This window comes from Schistocerca cancellata, chromosome 5 (assembly GCF_023864275.1).
Source record: "Schistocerca cancellata isolate TAMUIC-IGC-003103 chromosome 5, iqSchCanc2.1, whole genome shotgun sequence".
NCBI classification, from domain to species: Eukaryota; Metazoa; Arthropoda; class Insecta; order Orthoptera; family Acrididae; genus Schistocerca; species Schistocerca cancellata.
The window spans coordinates 258,200,992-258,223,494 of NC_064630.1; the positions used below are offsets into that span (position 1 = coordinate 258,200,992).

General features: G+C 44.4%; 1 protein-coding gene across 1 annotated transcript in view; it reads left to right on the plus strand.

Moving 5' to 3' along the window:
* LOC126187926 (glycosyltransferase 25 family member) overlaps nt 1–22,503 on the plus strand; it is an 861,577-nt gene that overhangs the window by 144,901 nt on the left and 694,173 nt on the right. The gene's annotated exons all lie outside the window — the stretch shown is intronic.

The following is a 22,503-nucleotide window of genomic DNA, read 5'->3' on the forward strand; positions in this document are numbered from 1 at the left end:
TCATCAGCCCCCTAGACTCAAGCGCCTAGAACCGCTCATCCACAGCGGCCTGTGACTGACCGACATACTATGGTATTGTGGCGCAGGGATTATAATCTGTACCAGGACTGCAGATGCTAATCTTCGTACGCTCACCACTACGTTTCATTTTTAGCTATTACGTGAGATAATGAATCGAACTAATTTTATCCGGAATCTTAGAGAGCGCAAGAAGGAACATGATTGTGTAAACGAAAAGGAGAGCACAAAACTCGATTTTCTGCATTGACTACAAAGCTGAAAAGCTCAGAAATTAGTGTAATTTGCAAACTGCTGACCGCTCGTGGCACAGTAATGTGTTACTGACGTGACAAAAGTCATGGGTACCTCCCAATATCGCGTCGGACCTCCTCCTGCCCGGCGTAATGCAGCACCTCGACTTGGCATGGACTCGACAAGTCGTTTGAAGTTCCTTGCAGAAATATTGAGCGATGCTGCCTCTTTAGCCGTCTATAATGGCGAAAGTGTTGCCGGTACACAGTTTTGTGCACGAACTGATCTCTCGATTATGTACCATAAATGTTCGATATGATTCATTTCGGGCGATTTGTGTGGCCAGTTCATTCGCTTGCCCAGAATGTTCTTCAATACAAACGTAGAAAAATGTGGTGCGGTGACATGGGATATTGTCATCCACAAAAATTCTTTGTTTGTTTGGGAACATGAAGTCTATGAATGGCTGCAGATGGCCAGCGATTGGTTCAGTTGGATAGCCACAACCAGCTTGCGGAGTGCCTAGTTGTCAACTTGGGTCCATGGCTTCGTGGGGTCTGTGCCACTGTTGAACCCTACCAGCAGCTCTTACCAACTGAAATCGGGACTCAACAGACCATGGTTTTCCAGTGTCTTGAGCAAAGAGCGTTCGCATAGGTCGTCTGCTACCTTAACCCGTTAACACCAGATTTCACCGCACTGTCCTAACGAAACATTCGTCGTACGCCCTTTATTAATTTCTGCGATTATTTCACGCAATGCTGATTATATGTTAGCTCTGACAACTCTACGAAAAACGCCGCTGCTCTCTGTCGTGAGGTGAAGACTGTCGGCCACTGCGTTGTTCGAGGTGAGAGTTAATGCCTGAAACTTGGTGTTCTCGGCACACTCTTAACACTATGGATCTCGGAATGTTGAAGTCCATAACGATTTCAGAAACAGTCTCTCTCATGCGTCTAGCTCCAACTACGATTTCGCCTTCAGAATTTGAAAATTCCCGCCGTGCTGCCATAATCGCGTTGGAAACCTTTTCACATGAATCACCTGAGTGCAAATGAGAGCTCCACCAATGCAGTGCCCTTTTATACCTTGTGCACGAGATACTACCGCCATCTGTGTACGTACATTTCGCTGTCTCATGAGTTAGGCACCTCAATATACAGCTCTACACTTAGCGTGCGTTGCATAATAAATGAGAGAATACGAAATGACGGTTGTTTTCAGTTAATTGAGGCCATTGTCTCATCTGTGGAGCCTCGAATCTCGGTATCTGCTTTAAACATCCATACGAAATGAAATGGCCGAGTTGTCCACGATTAGTTCCCTTTATGCTCTGGATTCAAACGTCCCTCGTAATTCCCATTCTCAAAAGCGTCTGTGAGGTGGTTGGCAGGTCGAGTGTTTTGACGAGAGGATACGAGATGCAGGAAGTGGGGAGGTGAATATTGAGCCGGCCAGCGCAGGGGCGGCTCTGCCGTCGCAGTGGTCTGTTCCCGATGGGCGCCTACAGTCACCCGGCCGGCAAAAAAGTCGCAGTCCGCCAGCTGTGGCTGTCCGCGTCTCTGCTTTTTAATCCGCCGCCACCGCCTTCTCCGCGTGTTCATTTGCAGCGCTATTTTGACCTGACAGCAGCAGCTCAGCGTCATAATACTAGACGGACAGAGCGCTATTGAAAGATGACGGCACAGAAACTTTGGTTATACAATGAATTTTCATTCAGTAATGAAGAGTGTATGCTCTGATATGAAACAACCAGGAGGCTGTCGCGGAACCGAAAGGGCGCATCTGTGTAGCTGTAGCAATTGCTCCTATGCACAGCAATTTAGTTTAGATACTGTGTTCGTACGTACTTCTGCGAGGAAGTTAATAGTGCATGTGTATTTTTGTGTAATGACTACTGTTTTACTGATTTTTTAAGGTTTTTGCGTTAATTTCTTGAGATCTTAGGCTAAAGTAAGACCTTTACGGAGCAGATTTTAGTACATGTTTCTTCTTCTCGTTTACATCTTGCTGACATAGCAGCTTCAGCAGCGCCACAATCGAGTAATTTTGTCTTTTGCAGTAGTCTGCTTGAGACTACTCTGACTGTATGTTTTCAGACCTAATACAGCTTGTTGCACAGTACGGTATAGATAGAGACTGTGGTGGCCGAGCGGTTCTAGGCGCTTCAGTCCGGAACCGCGCGACTGCTACGGTCGCAGGTTCGAATCCTGCCTCGGGCATGGATGTATGTGATGTCATTAGGTTAGCTAGGTTTAATTAGTTCTAAGTTCTAGGGGACTGATGACCACAGACGGTAAGTCCCATAGTGCTCAGAGTCATTTGAACAATTTGATACAGACTGTGCTTTTTGCGTGCGGACACGAGGATGAATTGATCGCTGTCCGTATGAACAGTTGGATACTGCGTTGATCACTGCCAGAGGCTTCTGGCTGCTGCTGAAATTTACGCCGACATTGTGGCATCAAAAATGGCTCTGAGCACTATGGGACTTAACATCTGAGGTCATCAGTCCCCTAGAACTTAGAACCACTTAAACCTAACTAACCCAAGGACATCACACACATCCATGCCCGAGGCAGGATCCGAACCTGCGACCGTAGCGGTTGCGCGGTTCCAGACTGAAGCGCCTAGAACCGCTTGGCCACATCGGCCGGCATTGTGGCGTCGAAGGCGAGATCTGCGAAACCTTTGGTTCCATTGGAATCCGCTGGTGACTCGTCTGTCGTTGCGACTTCCAGTAAGCACCATATGACCAGTCTGTCTTTACTCGAGAATCAGCGGCGGACAATGGTGGGTTCGCGTGTCTCTGGGCGGAAGACGAAAGTGGGAAATTGCTACACGTTTGACTCCTTACACCTTAGCAACAGGGACAACGGGCTGCCGAGTGTTCATAGCACTTGTGAGCGAGCACGGACGTCTCTCCTGTTGCGCCAATGGTCAGTTTTCCTATTCAGTCCGGACAATGCGAAGGGCTAGTCAGAGGGAGCTCCACTGTTAGGCAGGTAAGGGAGACCTTTCGGGAAATAGCAGATATATTGCCAGCGTGTACATTTGCGGGGGGTCTTGTCGAAGACATGGAGGAGTCTCTGCTGGTGGCTGTCAAGTGCGATGGGTGCAACCGACTGCAAATCGTGTCTCAGGTCGGCACGAATGACGCCTGCAGATGGCGTATTTGGTGAACACACTTAGCATCGCATGTGGGGTGCAGACTAAGCTCGCTATTTATAGCATCGTTTTGAGAAGCGTGGAAGGTTTAAACCAGAGGCTCAGAAAATTCGGCGACGGCTTCGATTGCGCATTTCTCGATCTGCGCTATTGGGTGGAGAGTTGTAGGGTTCCCCTTAATAGACCAGGCGTGCACTACGTGCAGGGAGCGGCTGCTAAGGTAACGGAGTACCTGTGGTGTGCACATGGGTGTTTTTTTTTTTTTAAATGTTTGAGGTACCCCCCTTGGCGTCAGAGATGAACTGTCTATCGAAATCAAAGAGGCATCTTCCACATTATTCTCAGAGAATTGTCGTTCCATAAGGTAGGTAACAGAAAAGTTTTATATGATATCAGTAAATTGCAAGAGCATCCACGGTAAAGTTTCAGAATTAGTATCGCCTACTGAAGGTTGTTAAAATACCCAGGTAGTATAAGGAACAGAAAGCTAATTGAAGCCGAATGTGAACAACCACGAAATTCTAAATTCAGATCGCAATATTTGACGTAAGGATAGGTTAGTCGCCAATGGTAGCAGCGTATTTATTCCAATAAGGAATCCGATAAAATCTGGTGAGGTTATCTCGGATTCCAAGTGTGAATTAATGTGAGTAAAGCTAAGTATCAAAGATGGGTCAAAAATTAAAATCGTATGCTTTCATAGACTATCAGCAACATGAGGTGTAGTGGTATAGCGTTTCCGAGAGAACTTCCAGAATTTCGTAAATAAGTTTACTGATCATGCTGTTGTAACTTCAGCTTGGCAGATATAGATTGCGAGGGTCATGCTATCAAAACTGTTACCAGAGACAGGGATTCATGTGGTGTTATTTTGAATGTCTTTTCCGAAAATTACTTCGAGCAGATAGAGGACTAACTCGTGCAAACGGACATGATAGTCTCGAATCAGTTAACATAAAAGAGGGTATCAATGATCATAAGGCTGTGATAGCATATTTGATTATGGGTATTACAAGGAATGTTAAGAAAGACAGGAAAATATTTTCGCTTAGCAAGAGTGAAAGGATACAAACTGAAGAGCATCTTAGCAGTCAACAAGAAATAGTGAGTGCTCAGCACCAAAAGCGTCGAGAACAAATGGAAAAATTCAAAAGCATCGTTCAATATGCCTTATGTAAGTATGATCCCAGCAAGATCTTAAGGGAGGGCAAGACCCGCCGTGTTAAATAGCTGTGTTTGAACACTGCTACGTAAACAAAGACACTTTCATCGCAGTTTCAAGAGAAGTGAAAACCTAGCTGAAAAACAAAAGCTGAAGAATCGAAAATGAGCGTGAGAAGAACAATGAGAGAAGCGTTCAGTGACTCGGAAATTTTGTTAACCGATCGAACTAAACACCCTAAGAGGTTTTGGGCTTACGTAAAATCAGTAAGCGGTTTGAAATCATCTATTCACTCACTCAGTCAAAAAAATGGTTCAAATGGCTCTGACCACTATGAGACTTAACTGCTGTGGTCATCAGTCCCCTAAAACTTAGAACTACTTAAACCTAACTAACCTAAGTACATCACACACATCCATGCCCGAGACAGGATTCGAACCTGCGACCGTAGCAGTCGCGCGGTTCCAGACTGTAGCGCCTAGAACCGCTCGGCCACTCCGGCCGGCCTCACTCAATCACCATATAGGTAACGAAATGGAAGATACAGAGATAATACCGGGATACTCAATTCGGTCTTCCGAAATTCTTTCACCGCGGAAAATCGTAATACGGTCCCTCCTCTTAGTCATCGTACAAACCTCGAAATGGCTGATATTGAGATAAGCAATTGTGGAATAGAAAAGCAACTATAATCTCTTAGTGGTGGAAAGCCATCAGGACCAGATGTGATACCTGTAAGGTTCTGCAGACATAATGCGAAATAAGAAATAACTTACTCCCCTTCTAGCAGCAGTTTACCGTAGGTCGCCGGGGTAACGAAGGGTACCTAGCTTTTGGGAGGGGGGGGGAGGGGGGGAACACACACCAGAAGGTCAGATCATTCCCCTTTTCAAGAAGAGTCAAGAACGTGCACGTAATTATAGGCTTATATCGTCGACATCAACATGCTGAATTATGGAACAGGTTGTATGCTCAAGAATTTGACGTTTTTGGAGAACGAAAATCTCCTCTATATAATGCAACATGGATTACGCAAACAGAGATCTTGCGAAACTTCGCTCACTCTGTTCCTCCATGATATCCATAGAGTTTTAGACAACACTCAGGTTGATGCCGCGTTCCTGATTTCACAAAGGCTTTTAACACCGTCCCACACTGCCATTAAGTGAGAAAAATATGAGCTTACCGGGTATCGGATCAGATTTGCGACTGTTTTGCAGATAGAACTCAACACGTCGCTCTTAATGGAAGAAAATCGGCGGATGTAAAGGTGCTTTTAAGGCGTACTCCAGGGAAGTGTCATAGAGCCGTTACGACTGTTACTATTGACAATTGGTGTATATGATGTAGTAGAATGCGTCGGAACCTCTTTAAGACTTTTTATCAGTGTAGTGTAATACCTCTTTCATCCTGCACCGAACTAAACCATAATGGTGTATTAGCGTTAGCTTCCATGATAATATAGATCCGCGATTCTCAACGTGTTTGGCTTGGTTCACAACAGAGTAGTTCGTAACTATCGCGACACCCCTACATGTATTGTTTTTTCCTAGATGCAAACAAGCAAACACGTAAAGCACATTATTTTAACTGAGGAACGACTATGAGATGCAAGTTTATTACGTAAGACTCTTGAATAGCAGTATGTGGACATAAAAGAAATTTCTGACTCTTAAGCACGAACATAGAAAATAAATATTAATATCAGAAATATAAAAAGATATGAAACCTTAAAATAGTGAGATACTTGTCCTGGCGAACTTCACAGAGGAGATCTATGCGCGGACGAACTCTTGATAGGCACACTCTCATCTCGCCGTTCACATCAAGGAGGCGAGACCTGTAGTCACATTTTATTTTCTTCAAGGTAGAAAATCCAGACTCGCACAAGTAGGACGTTGAGAAAGGTAGTAAAAAAGATAGTGCTTTATTCGCGATATCTGGATACTCGCTTTGAATTAAGATCGGAAAACATCAGGAGCATTTTCTTTAAATTTCGATTTCAGGACTGTATTCGATTATATCTCGATAAGCTGCTCTTTTTCGAAGCTGTTTAATTCTGCTTCGGATGCGGTTTCCTCGTCAGGTGCGATCAGCCATTCCCAGCCAAGTCTAAAGCGAGGAAAAGTCTTTGGATTTCCCTTCTTGCAACTCAGTTAGATGCCTTTCACGTGTTACTTTATCTGATTTCTTTCTTCTGCGTACAGCTGTTATCCCTGTAATGCGCTGGTCGTAGCTGGGAAAGCAGTTAGATCGTTCTTTCCTGTAGTCGACGTCCAATGGACGAGTTTTTTTCGAAAATGCTCTGATTTTATCATTTGATGATATGATCGTTTCTGCTAATCCCTGCGTACATTAAGTGTATTGAAAACATCGGGAAAGGTAAGCCAGCTCAGCACGCTAAACGGGGTTTTTAGGTTATTCACAGTAATCAAACTTACAGTTATCATTTTCACCTTTAAGTTCTGGAACTCTGGTATCTTTTCTTTGGAAAGCCAACGGATTTAGTCGTGGAGTAACAACACTTTATGATATGCACCCGTTTCCTTACACGTTTCTCGAACACTCAGAATTTTACTGAACGACTATTTACATAGTTGATCATCGTTTGGATGACGTCACCAAACGATTTCCGTCTTTATCTAAAAAAACAATAACTCTCAACGGTAGCAAATATATCAGGTTCAGTTGTTGTTTTCTATTCTCGAAAAACAGACGTAGTTCAGTAATTTCTGATCCGCAAACAAATCTCACAAAAGATAAGAATTGGGTGTTTCGAGAAATGTGTTTTCAGCCTTCTGTCGAGCAACTCACGTGTTTGTTACGTTTCTATAACATTACCTACAATATCAGCTGACATGTCTATAATGCACCGATGAACTGTATTGTTTGACAGAGGTACTTTCTAAATCTGTTCAACTGTTTTCGGTCCCAGAATAATAGGAACAATTTCCTGACAAACCGGTAAAATAAGTTCTTCGCCGATGTTATGGGGTTTCTGGTTCTTGGCTGTCATTTCAGAAAGGGCTTTATCTGAGAGCTTTATTCGTTTTTCCATCATGACAAAAGAGGCTTCGGTGGAAGTATACAGACGTTGAAAATATTTGCGCGGTTTTTGAGAGACGCTTTGGTGTGGTTTCGATCCAAATGCCTTTTCACCTTTTTGGGTACCAAACAACCCGGAGCCGCGTACCAGACTTTTCGGTGTAGGCTTGCCGTCCTCGCCTGACCATGTGAATCCGAAATTTATATATTCTTCTTTATAGTGGCGTAGCGGTTCTATTGGACCTTGCTTGATCCTGGTTTTACATTTTTCTGGTTAGTAGATGAGGCAAACGGCGCAATTTTTGTTATCTTTCGAATTTTAGAATTTCTATCGCTTCATAAGTAAAAGAGTTGCCGACGGTCTAAGGCTTTCTTTTTCCTTATCATCAAAATGTTAACGTTGAAAAGATCGGACCAGCAACTAGCAGATGCACGAAACTACAGAAACCAATATGAAATTGTACCGAGCAACGAAACAGAAGACACACGACAGCTGATTCGTAGAGAGAGAGAGAGAGAGAGAGAGAGAGAGAGAAGTTGAAGTCGACTCTCTTGGTATATACTGAGAAAGGAATAATCCAGAATTTCCAGGAGTGCAATATGAGTACCCACCGACATTTTGTACTGACGGAACCGAAGAAAAAGTATGTGCTGTGATGCATGTTTGAGTGCATACAATCACGTATAATGAGCGACGATTTCTTACAAACTGGACTACTCCAAGAAACGATTTCGTAATAAATTATTTATGTCCTAGATTTTTTATCTGCAGAAAATTAGAAGACATTAAAAGTCTCGTGACACACCTGAACTGTATTCGCAAAGCACCAATGTGTCGCGACACGGCGTTCGAGAGACGCTGGTATAGATAACTGGCTTCATGCGGCCAAGGAGACTGATGCCTTTAAATTGCTGTACGTGCCCATCTGTGGGTGTCACTGAAATGGAAATACATTGAGACAAAAATCAAAGCTCCAGTGACTGTCAGAACTTCGTCGTAAGTCAGGTGGTCTTCAAAATCTAGTGCTATTGTTGTAGTTGAGATTTTCTTATTAAATGTGACAGTAGCTGCATCAGTTTTTGACCTGAGCTGCGCCGGCATTCTAGAGATTTTTCCACCTTTTGTGTATGATTCCTGTAAGCCTAAAATGTCGAACTTCATTTCCTCCTCTATTTCCTAGATGTGATGTATACAGCATGTTAACTACTGGGTTATATTACTTCCTCTACGGCTCACGATCTCAATGATTTGTTATGTACACAAAGCCCCGACGCAGTAGAGAAAATATCAGTTTCCACAGTCATAGACAGTTATGATAATAAAGCAATACAAACAATATTCTTTATACCGCCAAGGGTATTAAACAAGCCACTTTCGAAACGCATTATTCAAAGCTAGAACTTGGGTGGGCAAACCCTATTGGTGCTTCTGCGACCCAAATGTGCGCATTCCAGACGTCGCTACGCAGTTAGCTCTGTGCTGTGACGGGTGTATCGTGTACTTCCTTTCTTTCCAAGTTACGACGAGGAAAGACCAACGTCTTGCGGGTCATAGGTAACAGTATTTATGAAACAGCGAGTTTTATGAACTACACACAAATTCATGTGAATACTTAGAGAGCACTACTATATGGAAATTATGGAGCTTACTATCTCATTGATGTTAGAGATGAAAGAAAATTACACTAGTGCATGAACATTCGTAGTAAAGATCGTATCGACATAAAAAATACTTGAATGTTCTCCACTATATCCGAAACTGAACTGCTGCTGAACTGGGACGTGTAGTCCACGTCGGTAACTTGTCTTGACCTAACATTGGTTACGAGTAAGAAGAGTGGCAGGCATTATTTATTCCGTGTTTGAGATATTCAATAAAGTTGCACGAGTGAGGCAATGTTGGCCCCCGTTTGGGACTGTTAAGCCACTTATTTGCAAGGTCTTTCCTATCTGACGGACGGTGAATCTTTCATTCGTTATCTGGAAGTGTTGTGTGTTGTGAGTGGCAAATTTCCATCAACAGTGTCACATTCCCTTACTCTACGAAATTTTGCGGAGAGGTTTTAAATTTAACACAGGACACCTCTCTCCTCTTACTGACGGTCAAGTACTAACGACGAAGTTCATTTCAATAACATTCTGTTGGATATGGGACCGCGTTATCATATGGTAAAACTACAATTATTGACAACCACCAGAGTTCGAACCGGCTACATCAGAGTCCCGCACAAGCGAACGTTACCGACCATCTCCTATGGAGCGGGGTGAAGCCTTCAATGTTTCTCGGGAAGGACACACTCTTTCTCCAAATACGTGATTTCCATGTATGAGTAAGTTACCCTGTGAGCCTACGTTACACTGTCTGACTGAACCGGCTTGTTAGGGTTTTGTTTTAGTTTTTCTTTGTTTCGTATGACCTGTCGTGCTTCATTAGGATACAAACGATGCAATGTTCTAACGTGGAGTGATGAGGTGGCCATTCTCGCAGCATGGGGTCGTTTTCACTCGGCAGATTAAGCTGTCCCGGTCTTCTTTCGTTTTCTGCCAAGCCAAACGTCCAGTTGTGAATTTTCTGCCTGCATTTGTTTGTGTTTGTAATATAAAATTGTATTATTTCTTACTTCCTTCATGTCTTCTTCAACTGAAGCGATCAATTTTATTATTTCAGTGTTAGATTTCTTGCGGGTTTCATAGAAGTCCGTTACATGGCTGGGTAATCTGGTTGAAATCATAGCTTGTGTTTTTTCATTTCTGGATAAATATTGATTATGTTCCAGATATCTTTTCAAGATTACCCGGAATTATCTGGCGCAAGAGCCTGAACCTAGAATAGGGCCACTGATGCCGCAGTGGAATTCTGTTAGAGTTCTTTTTACGTTGTTTATTCATATTTTGCTGTATTTATTCATATATAATGTAAGATTGCCGTTCAGTACCCGAAGTGCAGGTCTATTCCTATGTGTGTCTGAGTTCACTTGTAGTAATTCAACGATGATGCTTTTGCTGTAGACATCAGGATCGTTAGTGTTGCTCCCTTCGTCTGTTGTATTGCTTATGTTGAGGAGATGAAAGGTCCTGATGTGCTTCATTGTGACACGAGCGGAGCTGTGTTCTGACGTGGAGTGATGAGGTGGCCATTCTATGCATAAAAAATGTAATGTCCCCATGCGGCAATCAGCGGTACATTCTGTTACTGTGTCACTATTTTACTGGTGGCGTGCTCGTAGGGGTGAAGCAGTGCGCACGTTCAGCTGCCCCGGTACGCCAACGCTTCCAAGTGACGAGCTCATCAATATGGAAATACGCTGCTTTTATCGTTAAACTCACTGGCACTGGCCTCGCTGTAGCCACCATCAGTCAGTTGCAGCATTTTCTTTTCGGATACTCTTTTTCTACCATAATGAAACTACAAACGGTAAACGTTTTCGAGTTGTATTTGGAAACAATTTTTTATATGATTGCAGTAATTTGTAATAGTATTCGACATACATGGTCATTCCCTGCTGTGTTTCGGAGCATCTTTAGACAACGTAACACTGTAGTTTTGTGCATGTGTTTGGTCTTAGATTCAAAGGGAATTTGGAAGAATAAATCTTATAAATCATGATCAACTTACAAAGGGACCGCATGAACTCCCCCCTCACCGATCTGATTCATTAGAACACGATGTGCAGGGCTCGACTACGGCTTCATCATATGTAAACAGGAAGTCCCAATTGTCACTTGTTTCGAAAAAATCATGTTCAATAATTTTAGCGTATTTATTTATTTGTATGGTCGGTAATACTCTAGAAATCGGCAGCCGAGGCAGTGAAGAAAGTCTTCTCGAATGAAGGACATATGCTACTGTTGTAGACTGAATAACATTCCTCATTCTATGAATGCTGTAATTGACGACTGTAATTAGATGTCACTTATTTATGTCATAGCTTGAAAGCGAATCATTTTTTTTACTACTTTGTGGAATCGGAAATACACCTATTGTTTCTCTTAAAAATTTTTAAAAATATAAAAGGAGACGTGTTAAGCGTTTAGTTTCAAGAGCGGGAGGTCCAAGAATCAAATATCCCGGCCTACACTTAATTTTTAGTTCTTCCCACGTAATTATTATTATGACTGTGCAGATCGTCATTATTGAACTATTCAATTATTATTTTCATAATATTTATCCTAAAAAAAAGAAGAGGAGAATTTTCGTAGTGAAATTGAAAAAAAAACGGATACACAAGAACGTTCAGTCGAATCGGTATAGTCATTCTGTTTATATTATTTTATGTACATGTGTGGCACTTATAATGTGTAACCTATGGGGCACAGTACGAATCAGGATGATACTGATCATAGAAACATGGAGAACAACAATTATTGTGACATAGAGCACTTGTAATGAACGCTGAGTCTTTGTGTTTGTGCATGTTTTATTTTTTTCAATTCTAATTGCTATTGCTAAACAAACTTGGATTATATTCCTAAGCGGGTCTCGGTCATCACACAACGTCGCGGCGTACTACGCGTATCTGTTGTTCGAATTATGTGGAGATGAAATAAAAACAGAGTAGCAGAAGCGAGATTTGATCCACAGACTTCGAGGTTGTGGAACTATGCTCCTACCCGCTTGGCAGCAGAATATTTGTTTACTAATGACCATAAAAAGAATATAAGCAGCCGTAAAATGTTCAATCTCGATTTTCTCGAAAACGGTTGAGAGTTTCGTCTTGCTGTTGGCATACACTGAACTCGTGGTCTTGCCTAACACAGCCTCATAATGTGAATTACATCGGTGCAGGGAAGTTCGTACGGTCCCCTTGTTAGCTGTGAAATAAAAATAAAACAATAACCCAAATCAAAGCAGTCCTTTAAAAACTACGCAGTTGTGTAACATCTGTGAAACAAAATACACTCCTGGAAATTGAAATAAGAACACCGTGAATTCATTGTCCCAGGAAGGGGAAACTTTATTGACACATTCCTGGGGTCAGATACATCACATGATCACACTGACAGAACCACAGGCACATAGACACAGGCAACAGAGCATGCACAATGTTGGCACTAGTACAGTGTATATCCACCTTTCGCAGCAATGCAGGCTGCTATTCTCCCATGGAGACGATCGTAGAGATGCTGGATGTAGTCCTGTGGAACGGCTTGCCATGCCATTTCCACCTGGCGCCTCAGTTGGACCAGCGTTCGTGCTGGACGTGCAGACCGCGTGAGACGACGCTTCATCCAGTCCCAAACATGCTCAATGGGGGACAGATCCGGAGATCTTGCTGGCCAGGGTAGTTGACTTACACCTTCTAGAGCACGTTGGGTGGCACGGGATACATGCGGACGTGCATTGTCCTGTTGGAACAGCAAGTTCCCTTGCCGGTCTAGGAATGGTAGAACGATGGGTTCGATGACGTTTTGGATGTACCGTGCACTATTCAGTGTCCCCTCGACGATCACCAGTGGTGTACGGCCAGTGTAGGAGATCGCTCCCCACACCATGATGCCGGGTGTTGGCCCTGTGTGCCTCGGTCGTATGCAGTCCTGATTGTGGCGCTCACCTGCACGGCGCCAAACACGCATACGACCATCATTGGCACCAAGGCAGAAGCGACTCTCATCGCTGAAGACGACACGTCTCCATTCGTCCCTCCATTCACGCCTGTCGCGACACCACTGGAGGCGGGCTGCACGATGTTGGGGCGTGAGCGGAAGACGGCCTAACGGTGTGCGGGACCGTAGCCCAGCTTCATGGAGACGGTTGCGAATGGTCCTCGCCGATACCCCAGGAGCAACAGTGTCCCTAATTTGCTGGGAAGTGGCGGTGCGGTCCCCTACGGCACTGCGTAGGATCCTACGGTCTTGGCGTGCATCCGTGCGTCGCTGCGGTCCGGTCCCAGGTCGACGGGCACGGGCACGTGCACCTTCCGCCGACCACTGGCGACAACATCGATGTACTGTGGAGACCTCACGCCCCACGTGTTGAGCAATTCGGCGGTACGTCCACCCGGCCTCCCGCATGCCCACTATACGCCCTCGCTCAAAGTCCGTCAACTGCACATACGGTTCACGTCCACGCTGTCGCGGCATGCTACCAGTGTTAAAGACTGCGATGGAGCTCCGTATGCCACGGCAAACTGGCTGACACTGACGGCGGCGGTGCACAAATGCTGCGCAGCTAGCGCCATTCGACGGCCAACACCGCGGTTCCTGGTGTGTCCGCTGTGCCGTGCGTGTGATCATTGCTTGTACAGCCCTCTCGCAGTGTCCGGAGGAAGTATGGTGGGTCTGACACACCGGTGTCAATGTGTTCTTTTTTCCATTTCCAGGAGTGTATGATGCTGGGCCACATTCGATAGCGCATTGTTTCATTGCGTAACGTTCTGTGATCCTCCTCCACATCCTGTTCAAAAGGTAGCAGAAGCATTGCAGCCCATAACTGCCTGGCGCCCCCATCCCCCCCCCCCCCCCAATCCCCCTTCGAGATCATCCATTTTGTGAAAAGGGTTCTCGCGACGACGCGCTGCACGTTTCAACTTACACTAATTATGCGGCCCGCCCAGCTAGCCGCGCGGTTTAACGCGCTGCTTCCCCGAGTGGGAAGGCGTGCCGGTCCCCGGCACGAATCCGCCCGGCAGATTGATGTCGAGGTCAGATGTGCCGGCCAACCTGTGGATGGTTTTTAAGGCGATTTTCCAGTTACCACGGCAAATGCCGGCTGGTTCCCCGTATTCCGCCTCGCGTTACACTACGTCGGCGATTGCTGTGCAAACACTGTCTCTACGTATGCGTACGCAATAATTACTCTACCACGCAAACATTTGGCTATTTGGCGTTACCACTCGTCTGGTATGAGACGTTCCCGGGAGGGGGGGATCAACTGGTGGCCGAACCGAACAAAAACCGTGTGTTTGGTGTGGGGCGGCGGTGGGATGGGTGGACTTCTGTGGCTTGTTGTGGGGTTGTGAACCACTAAGGGCTACGGCGGAACGAAGCCTCTCCATCGGTCCAGGTCCCCGGTTTATTACACATAATACACAGAATGCTCAGTCGGTTTCATTTCAACATATACTGCAGGCCATTACATTTTATTGATAACTACTACTTGGAGGAATATGTGCACGAAGTGAACGACTGCAGACCTGGTTCCATGGCACCGCTAAACTCTTCTCCGACGGTCATGAGGCTTAGAACAAATTCTGCATTTGTCGATAAAAGGAATCCGATTCTTTCGATTCAGTTACATTTTAGGTGTTTAGTTGGCGGTTTTCTTCGTGCATACTGTCGCGGGGGTTGCGTAATATTATTCATAATGGAATCCTAGCCATTTGATCGTGTGGTGACGGTAGATTACTGTCTGGATCGACACAGCCGTCCTAGTTGCCTCTATAAAGATGGCATGCAGTTCGGTTGCTTTCCCCTAAAGGTACCTTCGAGCCACAATTTTGTAGGTAGCGGCCGTCAAATGGTGTGGACTTGACGGCACTACGAAACGTAATTTCAATGTTGTGTTCAAGTTTATAATGATGTCGCCGTGGTGTACTCCAGTTCGGCTGTCAACACCCAGCGCTGACAGCCTTAGTTGCCGTAATGCGCCCTCAGTGTAATCGTGAAATGACATTTCAAGGAATACTGACAAAGTGAACAGTATACACAGGCCCCATTGCCCTGTTCACTATTGCAGCAGACACAGCATGCTTTACTGAACCACACTGAGAAGTGGGAATGAGAAATTACTTTTACGTCCATTACTCAAGTTGGTGTCCCTATAAATTTACTTTGGTTAAAGGAGTATCAAAATAAGGTTTCCGATAAAATACAAACAGTACAAAAACATATTTTGTCCAGTTTGTATCAGTTGCAGGCCGCTCGGATTTCTGTAGCCAAAACGTTTTTTTTTTTTTTTTTTGTCATGCACATATTCCACCCTCATCTATAATGTAGTTTAGGCTCTTGTTTGCGAACACGGTAATCGTATACACGATCGGAACCTGTCGCAAAAGTTTCCTGTCCGTCTATCGTGATGTTTTTCGTGGATGACCTAAATTGGTTAATGTAAATGCCAAGAAGGTTCATTTGAAAAAAGAGACACGGCCGGATTCTTTCCCCAATCCGAGTCTGTGCTCCATATCTAATGAACTTGAAGTCAACGAGACATCTTCCCTTTCCCGATGAATATCACTGTATCTGTCGTCCAAATATTGTCCACGAAAGCGTATTACACAGCTCGGCCGGACACGCGATATAATTTCGTGTATCAATAACGCCGGGACGCCATTACAAATCACAAACGGAATATTAAATAGCTCGTAAACTATGTTTGTTGCACGGTTACAAAATTCAGTCCTTTACACCGAAAAGAAGTTAATTTGCTCTGCGTTTTACTTCCCTGCGAGCTAGTACGCAGAGGAGTGAGGTTTTCAGGGGACCGTGGAAGGAGCAAGTTATTGCGCAAAAGTTACGGACGATCGACCATCTATCTTACTTTCCGTAGGGCGGGCAGCTTTGAGGTGGTCTCCAGGTTTTGGACGGAGGCGGATTAGCGGGATGACGTATCACCGGGGTGGGTGGACCGGTAGAATCCAGAAGCCAGGAAAGCGCACGCCAGATGATCAGGTTCAGCGGGCAAGCTGTAGCGGGGCACAAGTCGTGCGAGCGCTAGCGACAGAGTGGCAATCCAATAAACTGCCGCAGCCCTCGCTGCCGCCTCCGCGCCGAGGCGTGGGTGCCGTGGAAGGTGCTGCACGGTTTCCTTTGCTGGTATTACTCTTCCCTGTGCATACATCACTGCGCCGCTGCAAACGGGAGTGCGTTAAAGCGCTTCACCGTATCTAATACCGGAGGTTCCCTACAATCCGCAGTGATTAACCCACTCCCACACAGACTAGTTGTCTGTCCTCCAAAAAACGGTAACAGATACTATGGTTTCAACATTCTTCAGTTTACATTGTACAAGAGGACATTTCAATTCACTTCACCTGAACGAAGGCATATCAAACTAAGCTATTTACTCGAAATATATCTCTCGCGAAGAATCACTCAGTTACAGACAAATAAATTCATCCATGTTGCCCTGAAAATAGCGTCGATCACGCACCATTCTAACAAAATTCCATATCACCAGCTTAAAACCAAAATAGTCCTATTATTATTTTGTCAAAAGAAAATTTAGTATCTGCTGGATGACGACCACTTTGGCTAGAGATAGTATTGACGGTGCGATGGATAACGGAAGCAAGACTTAGGAAAAATCAAGATTTCTTCATAGGATTTGTCGACTTAGAAAGAAAAACAACGTAAAATAGTTCAAGATGTGTGAAATTCTCAGTAAAATAAATGTACGCTACAAGGAAAGAAGGGCGTTATACAGTGTGATCGAAGGTAAAGGTTGTTACACCGTATCATGTTCCTCTTACATTTCATCTCACACAATCGACGTTTCGTCCTCTCTGCTGGGATCTCATTCAGGTTCTTCTGGTGTCCTTCGATAGTTGAACACTATCAAGATCGCATTCGCGTTCACTTATTAAAGGGACTTTTCCCGGATTTATTCTGAAGAAGTGGCGTTATTAGGTGATAATTTTCTGACTAATATTGGTGGGCCATCGTTATCGGGTAGATAATGAGAAAAGCAGAGAAAGAGGGGCGGAATATTTACAAAAATACCCTGCGCAACACAGTTACACGATCATTTTTTCGAAACAGCGTAAGTGCCTCCCATTGCGCTGTAGAAGTCTGAAATTTGACTACAGCCTTCCTCCGTAATGTTGCAAAAGCATAGCGCTCTGCGACGTAATCCTCGGCCTGTGTCGATGCATCCAAAGACAGCTCAGAAGTTCATGAGAGGAATCACTGTGGTAATAACTTGGCACTGGAACAAAATTTCTCCACAAGTCTGTCAAACGTCTTGTTGGACGTGTCTCTCAATGCGAAGGTTTTCACATTCCTTCTTAGATTTCACCTCTTCTTTGACGCCGCTGCTATTGAGATCAGAAACGCGAGACTCCCGTGTTGAAATCACAGGTACAGGGTGGAACTACTACGGGCCGTCCAAAACCATTCCACGAAATTTCAACGCGATCCGAAGCAGCAGAGAGTGATTGTTTTTTCAACCCTCTTTCGCCCACTCCTACGACGTGATCACGGGGGTGAAACATTGACGCGTGTGTGCATAGAACGCCAATAGGTCTTTCTAAGACCCCCAGTTTGGCAACACCCTCAGTGTCATCTGCTCATCTTTGTTGAGCACTTTATTGTACAGAGACCCATGCAGCTGAATGGCGCTCCGCTGCTGCAATAGGGCCTACACCGACAGTTTTGCCGAGTTGGCGGGTCTTAAAGTGACCCTTTGCCGTTTTACTCACTCTTGTGACTTCGTTGCACCCATCCGTGATCACACGACAGGAGCACGCGAAACAGGACTGAAAAAGCTTAACCACCCTTCGCGGCTTCGTATCTTGTTCAAATTTCGTCGAATGGTTTTGAACGGTCCGTACTAGTTCTACCCTGTATACCAGAGGGAAGACTGGAGCTGCGCTACACCCCAATGGGGTCAGATAACGTTCAGTGTCTTTGCAGCTCCATTGTGTCCCTAGAAGGCTGTCAGCAGTGTCGAATGTTGTCAATATTGTCGTCCTTTTGCTCATCACACTGCGAATTGCTGTTTTCGAGCGCCGCGCGGGATTAGCCGAGCGGTCTCATGCGCTGCAGTCATGGACTGTGCAGCTGATCCCAGCGGAGGTTCGAGTCCTCCCTCGGGCATGGGTTATGTTTTTGTCTTTAGGATAATTTAGGTTAAGTAACGTGTAAGCTTAGGGACTAATGACCTTAGCAGTTAAGTCCCATAAGATTTAACACACATTTGAACATTTTTTGTTTTGTTTTCGAGCGCGAAATTGTGGGAATCAACGCCCTATGGCAAGGGGTGGCTTCATTGACTGCCTTTATGCCATCTCTTGAGACGTTGGCGTTTTCATGACGATTTTTCGCGGCGGTGAGTCTGAAATGTTTCCTTGGCCACATCTGAGAAAACAGCGTGATTTAACTGTTGGTATCGCGGTTCTGACTTCCATGGCAGAGACTCAAAAGAAGAGGTGAAATCCAGAATGAAATTTTCACTCTGCAGCGGAGTGTGCGCTGATATGTAATTTTCTGGAAGATTAAAACTGTGTCCTTCCTTCCAGGGGATCTTTTTCTGCAAGGCTTGAAAGAAGAGCTTCTGTGAAGTCTGGAAGGTAGGAGACGGGGTACTTGGCAGAATTGAAGGTGAGAGGACGCGTCGTGAATCGTGGTTCGGTAGAGCATTTGCCCGCGAAAGGCAAAGGTTCCGAGTTCGAGTCTCGGTCCGGCACTCACTTTCAATCTGCCAGGAAGTATCAAGAAATGATATGTGGGTAAGAAACTGTGTCACGACTTTTGCGTCGTGTGACGCTTCCACCGTGGCGTTGGGAAGAATTGTGATGAAATTTGGTGCCAATGTGACATCATTGTCAAAGTGATACCTCATTTGAACTTCAGAGCTGTAGCCTTCTTTTCGCATATGTACGACACCGTGCTGTTCAAAGCGTCGCCGAACTCGAGAGTGGCGTCGTAGGGAGCTTCGCTTTTGTACCATTACAGAGGAAGGTTGTAGGCATCTTTGACCCAAATTTAAAACTCCATAGTCTCAATGGGGTACAGTTGCGAGTTTTAAAAAACTGGCTCTTTAATTGTTTTGTATAGCATATATTTTTTCATTCACATCCATCAGATGAAAACAAGTCCAATTCCAGACAAACGAACGTAACGTGAATTCCGAGAAAAGCATGCAAGTCGTCGGATGAGACATTTAAAAGTGGAAAACCAAATTGTTGGTGGTTGCTGCTGTTTGTTATCGACAATCTACAAAAATATCCTTCTTGATGCTGTAGTTTCCATTTTGTGGATTACTAACGAAAGTAGCGGTGATACTGTGGCATACTGCAAGTTGATTAGATTTGGCTATTTCCTAAATAGCAGATGACTTGTGAATTGAGTCTCGTATTTAATGCGTAGTTAGTGCACATACACCCATCCATAAGATTAGACTGAGTACTCCCTGTGACTCGAGATATCTACTACAGATAATGAGCTTTTGAAAAGCGGTAGCGTTTGACACATCATTCATGAGATGCGGTACGTCGAAGGAAACCTGTTTCAGTTGGGGGATAGAGGAAAATCATCAGCAATGGCAACCGAAGACTTTCACCATATGATGTCAGCCCAATACTGCCAACGGCCTTGTCAAAGAGGGCGAAGGCGCGGATAGAGGTTCAGGGCACTTTCTTGCCACTGTGATGGGAAACTGCCTTTAAAAATGCGGAAGAATCAGCAATGATCAATGGCATGAGGATGCAGAAGACAATGGAAACCACTTCATTGGAAACACACAACGTGTATCCGCAGAACATGTGGCCTGTAATTGAAAAAGCGTTATGATGATCTTTCCATTGGCAAAAGATTTCGGACTACTCCCCCCATTCGCATCTCCGGGAGGCGACTGCCAAGGAAGAGGTGACCATGAAAAAAGATGGAATAACCAACGAAAAGACAGGTTCTACGAGTCGAGGCGTGGAATGTCAGAAGTTTCAATGAGGTAGGGAAGCTAGAAATTCTGAAAAGGGAAATGGTAAGGCTCAATATAGAGATAGTGGGCGTCAGTGATGTGAAATGGAAAGAACACAAGGGTTTTTGGTCAGATGAGTTTAGGGTGATATCAACATCAGCAGAAAAGGGGATAGGATTCGTTATGAATAGGAAGACAGGGCAGAGAGTGACTTATTGTGAATAGTTCAGTGATAGGGTTGTACTCATTAGGATCTACAGCAAACCAACGCCGACAGAAATAGTTCAGGTATACATGCCACATCGCAAGCAGTAGATGAAGGCATGGAGAAAGTATATGAGGATACTAAACGAGTAATTCAGTACGTAAAGGGAGATAAGAATCTAATAGTCATGGGGGATTAGAATGCGGTTGTAGCGGAATGTTCAAATGGTTCTGAGCACTATGGGACTCAACTTCTGAGGTCATTAGTCCCCTAGAACTTAGAACTAGTTAAACGTAACTAACCTAAGTACATCACAAACATCCATGCCCGAGGCAGGATTCGAACCTGCGACCGTAGCGGTCTTGCGGTTCCAGATTGCAGAGCCTTTAACCGCACGGCCACTTCGGCCGGTGTAGCGGAAGGAGTAGAAGAAAGAGTTACGGCAGAATATGAGGTTGGCAGTAAGGGTGACAGAGGAGAAAGACTAATTGAGTTCCACAATAAATTTCAGATTCTAACAGCGAATGCTCTGTTCACGAATCACAAGAGGAGGAGGTATACTTGGAAAAGGCCGGAGATACTGGAAGATTTCAGTTAGGTTACAACATAGGTAAGGAGAGATTCCGAAATCAGATATTGGATTGTAAGGCGTACCCAGGCGCTGATATGGATTCAGATCACAGTTTGGTAATTATGAAGTGTAGGCTGGAGTTTAAGAGACCAGGCAGAAAGAATCAATGCACAAAGAAGTGATTTACGGAAGTAACTAAGGAATGAATCGAAACGCCTGAAGTTCTCCGAGGATATAGAAACTGCGATAATGAATAGCTCTGAAGCCAGTTCAGCTGAAGAGGAAAAGATATCTTTAAATGGCAATCCCAGAAATTGGAGGTACAAGGAAGGTAACAGCGATAACATAAGAAATATAATTGATCGACGAAAAAGGGAATTACAGAAATGTTCAGGGAATTCAGGAATGCAGAAATATAAGTGCTTAGGAACGAAGTAAATAGGAAATGCAGGGTAGCTAAGGCGAAACGGCTACGTAAAAATGTGAAGAAATCGGAAGGACGGACTCGGCATGTAAAAAGTCAAAACAACCTTCGGTGAAATGAAAAGCAATGACTGTAACATTAAAAGCACAATGGGAATTTCACTGTTAAATGCAGAGAAGAGGGTGGATAGGTGGAAAGAGTACATTGAGGGCGTCGACCTCTCTGATGACACGGTAGAAGAATAAATAGGAGTCGACAGGGAAGAGATAGGGGATCCAGTATTAAAGAGACAGGGGATCCAATATTATTAGAATTTAGTAGAGCTTTGGAAGACTTAAAATCAAATAAGGCATAAGGTATAGATAATATCCTCGGTGAAAGTAAAGAAGAATTACCGGATGTTTTGAATGTAATGAACGATTTAATGAGTACAGAATATGGATCAGAGAAATCAAAGATAAACGAACATAGAAGTATCAGAAATGAGAACTGCGAGAGACTTAACATACGAGTTGGTGATCACGAAGCAGATGAAATTAGGAATTATGCTGTCTAATTACCCTAATAACCCATGACAGAGGGAGCAAGGAGGACAGGAAAAAAAACAGACTAGCACTGACAAGAAGGGATTTTTGGGCAAGAGATATCTACTAATATCAAACGTAGGTCTTAATTTGAGGAAGTAATTTCTAAGAATGTTCGTTTGGAACATAGCTTGTATGGCAATGAAACATGGACTGCGGCAATTCCGGAACAGAAGAGAACAGAAGCGTTTAAGATGTGGTGCTACAGAAGAATGTTGAAAATTAGGTGGACTGATAAGGTAAGAAATGAAGTGATTCTCCGCAGAATGGACGAGGAACGGAATATATGGAAAGCGTTGACAATAAGTTGGAACAGAATGACAGGACATCTGTTAAGATATCAGGGGCTAACTTCCAGCGTACTAAAGGGAGCTGTACAAGGTAAAAAGGGTAGAGGAAGACAGATATTGGGTACATCCAGCAAATAATTGAGGGCGTAGGTTGCAATTGCTGCTCTGAGATGAAAAGATTGGCAAAGAAGAGGAATTCTTGGCGGGCCGCATCAAACCATACAGGAG